The sequence below is a fragment of the Colobus angolensis genome, unplaced genomic scaffold (assembly GCF_000951035.1).
Source record: "Colobus angolensis palliatus isolate OR3802 unplaced genomic scaffold, Cang.pa_1.0 Scaffold57, whole genome shotgun sequence".
Classification (NCBI taxonomy): domain Eukaryota; kingdom Metazoa; phylum Chordata; class Mammalia; order Primates; family Cercopithecidae; genus Colobus; species Colobus angolensis.
In genome coordinates, this window is record NW_012119265.1 from 7,848,124 (window position 1) to 7,856,622 (window position 8,499).

The following is an 8,499-nucleotide window of genomic DNA, read 5'->3' on the forward strand; positions in this document are numbered from 1 at the left end:
CCATGGGTGCCAGCTGAGTTCTACCTTGTGTTGCTTTCTGCTGAGACAGCGCAGCACTAAGTTGAAATACGATGTCCCACAACCACTGCACTCTTTCTCCCCTGGTGCACAGATTCTCTCTCTGCACCATGCAAATGCTGCCAAGGGATGGGGGAGAGATGGCATTAGCAATTCACGGCTGTCTTTCCTATCCTTTTCAGTGCCTCTTTCAGTGATACGAAATTAGAATCAGGTACCATGATTGCTCACCTGGGTTTTGGTTCTTTTTGTTGTTGTTGTTGTTGTTTGGTTTTGGTTCTTATGAAGATGCTTTTCTGTGTGGATAGTCGTTCAATTTGGTGTCCCTGTGGGGAGGACAATTGGTGGAGGCTTCTATTTGGCCATATTGTTCCACCACCTCCCATTCTTATTGATTGATTTGATTTTTTTAAATATGTAGGCTAGTAACATACAGTCATGCATCCCTTAATAACAGAGATATATTCCGAGAAATGGGTCTTTAAGTGATTTCACCATTGCGCAAACACCATAGCATACACTTACACACACCGAGGTGATGTAATCTACCATACACCTAGGCTATATGGCACAATCTGTTGTTCCTAGGCTACAAACCCGTACAGCATGTTACCATATTGAGTATTGTCAGCAACTGTAACACAATGGTAAGTATTTGTGTATCTAAACATAGAAAAGGTACAGTAAAAAATATGCTATACAAGATAATTGGAGCCAGCACAGTGGCTCATATCTATAATCCCAGTGCTTTGTGGGGCTGAGGCAGGAAAATTGCTTGAGGCCGAGGGTTTCAGACCAGCCTGGGAAACAGAGTGAGACCATGAATTGAGCTTGCAGAACAGGAAATTGCTCTGGGCAAGCCAGTGAGTAAGTGGTGAGTGAATGTGAAGGCCTAAGACACTACTGTACACTACTGTAGAGTTTACAAACACTGTATATCTAGCCTAGATTATATTTATAAAAAATAAAGTAACTGCACTACTATGTTACAACAGCTATAACATCACTAGGTAATAGCAGTTTTTCAGCTTCATTATAAACTTATGAGACCACCATTGTATATGCATTGATTGAAATGTCATTATGCAGCACATGATTGTAAAGTCAAAACTGTATGAAAAGGTATACTCAGAGAACTGTCATTCTTTCTTGTCTTTCTTCCTCTCCATTATCCCCATCCCCACTCTACCATCCTGCCTTGTAAGTATCCAACCTCAGTATTTTCTGGTTTTTTGCTTCCTCTGTTTCTTGTGTAACGATGAATACACATATGTATGTATGTATGTATATGTTTATATTAATATAAATGAATATATATGTTTTCTTAGCTTTCCTTTGCTTTTGCACAAAAGGTAGTATATTACATATATTCTTTTGCAATGAGTTTTTATATTTTATAATATCTGCTGGAAATCAGCCCACATTCAATCATAAAGATCTTCATCCTCATTCTTCTTTAAGGTTGCATAGTACTTCATAGTATTTTCATAGTCTATTCAATCATTCCTCAATATTTTCCAATTACATACAACTTTGCAATGAGCAACCTCGTGCATATCTATTTATTATAGGTGGAGGTGTGTTTCCAGTATAAATTTCTAGAGGTGGGATCACTAGGTCAAAGAGTAGATGTGTACACATGTCCTCTTGTTAAATATTGCTACGTTCTCCTCATAGGTACCATTGTACAATTTTGCATTCCCACTATCAATGTGTAAGTGTTGATAGTGTTGATATCAAGGTATAAGCTTTCCTCATAGCCTTGCTAAGCTTGTGAATTTTTGTCAATTTGATGGATAAGACATATCTCAATGAAGTTTTAATTTGCAATTCTTTTTTTAGTAAGCAAATTAAGTATCTTTTTATGTTTAAGGACCATTTTTAACATCTCTTAATTTAAAAAGTGTCTCTTCGTACCTGTTTCCTACTTTTCTATGGGCGTTTTGGTAACTTTTTTCAATTTTTAAGAGTTCTTTATAAATAATATATTAGATCTTTTTACTTTAATATATATAGTGAAGACTTTTTTCTCAGTTTTTCATTTGCCTTTGACTTTGTTTAGGTTGTTTTTTCTCATATAAAAGTTTGGTGATTTTGTGTAGTCAGGTTTGTCAATCTTTTTTTTTTTTTTTGTCACCTCTAAAAGAGTTTACCAATCTCTTTTGCTGTACTTAGAAAGCCGTTTCTTATACTGAGGTTAAAGAGGAATTCACCCAGGTTTTCTTCTAGTTATTATATGGTTCTATTTTTCAAATGTATATATATAATTCATTTGGAGTTTATATATTTATTTATTGAGATGAAGTCTTGCTCTGTCATCCAGGCTGGAGTGCAGTGGCACTATCTCTGCTTACTGCAACCTCTGCCTCCTGGATTAAAGCAATTCTCTTGCCTCAGCCTCCCTAGTAACTGGGATCACAGATGCCTTCCACCATGCCAAGCTAGTTTTTTGTTTTGTTTTGTTTTTAGTAGAAACAGGGTTTCACCTTGTTAGCCAGGCGGGTCTTGAACTCCTGACTTCAAGTGATCCACCCGCCTCGACCTCCCAAAGTGCTGGGATTACAGGCATGAGCCACCATGCCCAGGCTGGAGTTTATTCTTGAGTAAGGCCTGTGGGATGTACCTAATGTTATATTTTTCAGAAAAATATACAACAAAATAAGACTGTTTACTAAAAATACAATATTTGTTCCAGTGATTTGGGAGACCACTTTTATCATATATTAGATTTTTATATATAGTTGGATTTATTTCTGGATTTTCTGTTCTATTCCATTGATCTGTTTATGCTGCAGTATCATACTGTTGTACTTAAAGACATTTTGTAATATGTTGTAATATCTGGTGACCGCCTCTCTTAAGTGTATTCCTAGTTATCCTTATGTGTTTACTTTTCCATATAGACCTTAGAATCAACTTGTCTAGCTATACTAAAAAGCTTACTAGCATTTGTATTGAGATCTCATTAGATTTATAAGTTAACTTATGACTAAATAATGGTGAGACATCCTAACCAAGAATAAGAGACATCTTTTCAATTGTTCAGTTCTTCTTTTCTGTCTTTCACAAGTCTTATATAGTTTTCTTCATAGGGGTTTTGAAAATTCTTTGTCAACTTTATTCCTACGTGTGTTATCATTTTTGTTGCTATTATAAAAGTTGTCTCATTAATTATATCTCCTACCTGGTCATTATTTGAATATATGAGAGCTTGATTTTTGAACGTTAATTTTATATCCTGATACCTTGCTGGGTTTTGTTATTATCTGAATTAATTTTGTCATTTCTCTTCTAGGCTGGGGTTGACAAACTTTTTATATAATAGACTAGATAGAACATATTTTGCTTTGAGTGCTAAGGAGTCTCTGTCACAATTATTCACTCTGTCATTTATGCACAAAAGCAGTCATAGTCAATATATAAGTGATTGGGTATGACTGTGTTCCAATATAACTTTACTTACAAAAGCAAGAAGTAGGCCAGATTTGGGCTGCAGGTCATAGTCTGCTGACCCCAGTTCTAGAGTTTTCCAGGTATATGATTGTATCATCTGCAAATACAATTTTTTTAACCCAACTACTCAACATGGTACAAATCATTTTAATTTTTTTCCTATTCTTTTGCCTCTAAATTTTCCTAGTCTAATCGCTATTTAACAATGTTAAATAGTAGTGGAGATGGGTGGGATCCTTGCCTTGTTCCTGGCCTTAGTGAATGCTTTCAGTATTACCCTATCATATAAGATTTTGGATTGAAATATGCATATTATTATATTAAAGAAATAACCATTCATTCCTATTTTCCAAGAGTTCTTATTAAGGATAGGTATAAATTTTTTGTCAAAGTCTTTTTTACTATATGTGAAAATAGACACGTGATTGTTCTCCATAACCTATTAATGCAGTAAATTATGTTAATACATTTCCTAACATTGAACCATCTTTGTATTCCTGTTATAAATTTCCCTTGATTGTGGTATACTATTCTCATAATGTAGTACTGGGACCTAGAAAAATATTCTGTGTACCACAAACTAGTGGGAGTATTATAACTGAGATGCAAAGGGAAAGCCCATCTCTTGAAGAGGGTCTGCTATAGGAAATAGATGTAAATTTTAGGAGGCTTCTATGTTGCATTCTTTCTGAAATTCAAGTAAACATGATCTCTATAAAATTAGATGAAATGTAAAGTAATCAGATGAATAAAAATGGATCTGGATGAAAGATAACTAAAAATAAAAGCTGCTGGTAAAAAGAAGAAAATTTGTGACGAGTTTAAGAATCCAAATAATGGAATTAAATTCTGCTTTGGAAGTGGCAAAGAGTATAACTAAGCAGCTTAAAGGAAGTATAAATCACAATGTGAGCCATGAGCCCTTCTCACGTTGCATCTCTCTGACCCTTCTTCCATGGTCATCTCTCTCTCTGATTCATGTAAAAATGTTCTCCACTTTTAAGGACTCATCTCATCAGAGCAAATCCATTCAAATAATCTGTTATACAAAAATCTCCCCATCTCAAGGTCATAACCTTAACGGCATCTGAAAAGCCCCTTTTGCCATATAAAATAACATTCACAGGTCCCAGGGATTAGGGCATGGTTATCTTTAGAAGGCCATTATTCCTCCTATTAGTGAGTCAAAGACCTAAGTTTGTAAATAAAAGAAAACATCTCTGTTACAGGTAAAATTAGTAAAAAGAAACCAAGACCTAGATATTTGGAGGAAACTTTTTCGTATCAAATGTAAACTTTAAAACAAATTTAGTAACCAGATTGGATTATGTTTATTATACCAAAAACTCCCAGTATACATAGTTTTGACCATTCTAGCATCTCATGGACTCTGACTCAAACCCAAGCAGAGATGGCTTAATCACATCTATTTAATAAGGTTTAGAGGTGGCAATCAGGTTGCAAGAGGGAAAGGGGTAGGGGGAGAGAGAGAGAGAAAGAGAGAGAAAGTCACTGGTCTTAGAGGATTTACTTTATCATGTGCTAATATAGCAATCAAAGATTCCCATTCCATCAATCAATAGTCCCCCATTTACTTCAGAGTAAAAGCCAAAGGCTTTACAATGAACAAGACCCTATGTGAGCTAGCCCCCTGTTCCATGCCTCTCTCAAGTCATCCCTGCGTCATTTCTGCTCATTGATGCCAGCCATGTGGCCTTCTTGCTTTCTTTTCTTTTCCTTTTTTTTTTTTTTTTTTTTTGAGACGGAGTAGCTGGGATTACTGGTGCCTCCCAACACGCCCAGCTAAATTTTGTAATTTTAGTAGAGACAGGATTTCACCATGTTGGCCAGACTGGTCTTAAACTCCTGACCTCAAGTGATCCGCCCACCTTGGCCTCCCAAAGTGCTGGAATTACAGGTGTGAGCCACTGAGCCTGGCCTTCCTTGCTTTCTCTCGTAGGTGTGTACCTCAGAGCCTTTGAACCGCATCTCCCTCGGACTAGAATGCTTTTCCCCTCATTTTCCTTGGGACTCTCATTCTTGCTTCCATCAGGTCTTTATTCAAAAGACCCCTTCTCAGTAAGGCCTACCCTGCTCTGACCACCCTACTTAAAATTCCCCTGACCTCAAAATCCCAATCTCACTTATGCAGCTCTATTTTGCTATGGGACTTGCTTTCTAACACACACATCTAATTTATATACTATGTGTATTATCTGTCCTCCCATCCCATACTAAAATATAAGATTCACAAAGGCAGTTTTTTTTTTTTTTACCTATTTTGTTTATTGGAATATTCAGTATTTGGAAAAAGTACCCAGTACATTTGGGCCCCTCAGCCCATGTGTGTGGAATGAATGGATGGATACCTGAATAAACGAAGAGCTAGCACACTAATTGTACTTAAATCGTGTCATACTTGGGGTGGCTTATAGAAATTGAGAAGATTTGGGGGTGGCAAAGTAAAGTCCCCAAGCTACCTCTTGATTTTTTTATTACAACAAGACATTTACAGGAGATGGACTCCAAAGGGGAAGGATGGGGAGTGGGAGAGAGGGAGCGAGGAACCCAGGGAAAGAATGAGTGACGGGAGGGCGAGAGAGAAGAGAAGGGAAAGAAGGATGAGACTTAGCTGACAACAGAAAGATGAATGATGATTGATGGAAACAAGTGTACTCTAAGGACCCTTATGGCTTAGTATTTATGCCCTAATAAACAACCATTTGAACAAGTATTATACTCCTCAGGATCTAACCCTTTATAAATAAGTTCTCTAAACTGTTATGCCCTAAAGGGATTTTAAACACCCTGCCAGCCCTCTCCCCAGTTTCCTTCCCCTTGGAAGAAGAAAAGAAGTTGGAGCCCACCAGGAAGCGCCAAACCCTTTTGACTTTGTCCTCTGTCACACACACACAAGAGCTCAGAAAGCACACACGTTTTTAGAGGGAGAATTCTTTCCCTTCTCGCAGTTCCCATGAGGATTGAGTTTTCTTCTGGCCTCTCCCTACCCATTTGCTCACTCTACCCTAGGGACTGGTAAATAGCAACAGGTTGCTCTAATCTCATTCTGACCATTTTTCTCTTGAGAACAAAATGCCCAGAGGGGCTCTGCCTCACGGAGAGACCTGCTGTGAGCCCATGATCCCTTGCACTGGGTGGGCTGCTTTTTTCTAGGGCACAGTTAGCAGGCTTAGTTGTTCTCATTTTAAGCTACATCCTCCAACCAGAAAGCCAAATAAAAGTACAATTTTAAAAAAGTCTTCTATATTAGTCTGCTGTCTGCCATAACAAAATAACACACACTAGGCAGCTTAAACAACAGAAATTTACTTCCTCACAGTTCTAGAAGTTAGCAGTTCAAGGTCAAGGTATCAGGGTGGTTTCTAGTGCAGACTGTCTTCCTCTCTTGCAGGCAGCCACCTTATTGCTGCCTTCACCTGGCCTTTTCTCTGTGCGCGCAGAGACAGAGAGAGTGCGCTCTGGTGTCTCTTCCTCTTCTTATTAGGACGCCCGTCCTGTTGGATTAGGCTCCACCCTTTTGACTTCATTTAACCTTATCTCGCAAAAGACTCTCTCTTCAAATATAGTTATATTGGCTCTTAGGGCTTCCATATATGAATTTTGGGAGGAAAAAAATTCAGTCCATAACATTTCCCATCTGTCTGTCTTCAATTTTTTCAAAACCCAGAAGAGAAAGAGAGGTGTTACTTATTGGGGATCCCCTTAGAGACCCTAGCGTCCTTCATATGCCCTTTCCTCCTAAGTTTCTTTTTCTTTCTTTCTTTCTTTTTTTTGTTTGAGACCGAGTCTAACTCCATTGCCCAGGCTGGAGTTCAGTGGCGCAATCTCAGCTCACTGCAACCTCTGCCTCCCTCGATTCTCCTGCCTTGGCTTCCCGAGTAGCTGGGATTACAGGCACATACCACCACACCTGGCTAATTTTTGTATTTTTAGTAGAGACAGGGTTTCACCATGTTGCCCAGGCTGGTCTTGAACTCCTGACCTCAGGTGATCCACCCACCTCAGCCTCCCAAAGTGCTGGGATTACAGGCGTGAGACACGGTGCCTGGCCCCTTTCCTCCTAAGTTTCTTAAACATATACTCCATATATTCTGGACAACCAAAACATTAATAAAATTTAAGAATTCTGAAATGGATAAATACAGGTACTTTCAAGAAATAAATCTTGAAGTAAATGGAAGACAATTTCCCAATTTTTTTGTAAGGCATAGTTTGGGGATATGTTGTCATTTTTAAAATTTTTTTTCTTTTTTGAGACAGGGTCTTGCTCTGTCATCAATGCTGGAGTGCAGTAGCAGGATCATGGTTCACTGCAGCCTCAACCACTCAGGCTCAAGCCATCTTCCTGTCTCAGCGTCCTTTGTAGCTGGGACCACAGGTGCATGTCACCACGCCCAGCTCATTTTTGCGTTTTTTGTAGAGATAGAGTTTTGCCATGTTACCCTGGCTGATCTTGAACTCCTGGGCTCAAGCGATCCACCTGCCTCAGCCTCCCAGGGTTCTGGGATTACAGGCACGAGCCACCACACCCGACTTTGTTTTCATTTTGAAATCAGAAAAATTGAGTTTCAAATATTTTTATTTAAAGTTTTCATATTAGTAGAGTAAAAAATTATACATAGGAGGTTTTAAATCTCGTATGTGTACTCACAACTCACATATTTGCATATCCAGTCCAGGCCTCTGGATGTATATATCCAACTTCCTACTCAATTTCTGAAGTAGGAAGTCTAGTGGATGTCTCAAACCCAACACATTCAAAATCGAACTGATCTGTCTTAAACTTGCTCCTATTCTAGTCTACTAGATTTCAAATGATAGCAACTCCATCTTTCTACTTCCTTTGATCAAAAATCTTGAGGTCATCGCTAACTCTTTCTGTCTTCACACAGCCCAGACACATTCCTATAGCAAATTCCCGTGGCTCTACTTACACTCCAGAATTCGATATAAAACTGCACATCATCATCATGCTGTGTTACGTCAGATTTTTTTTTTTTTTTGAGA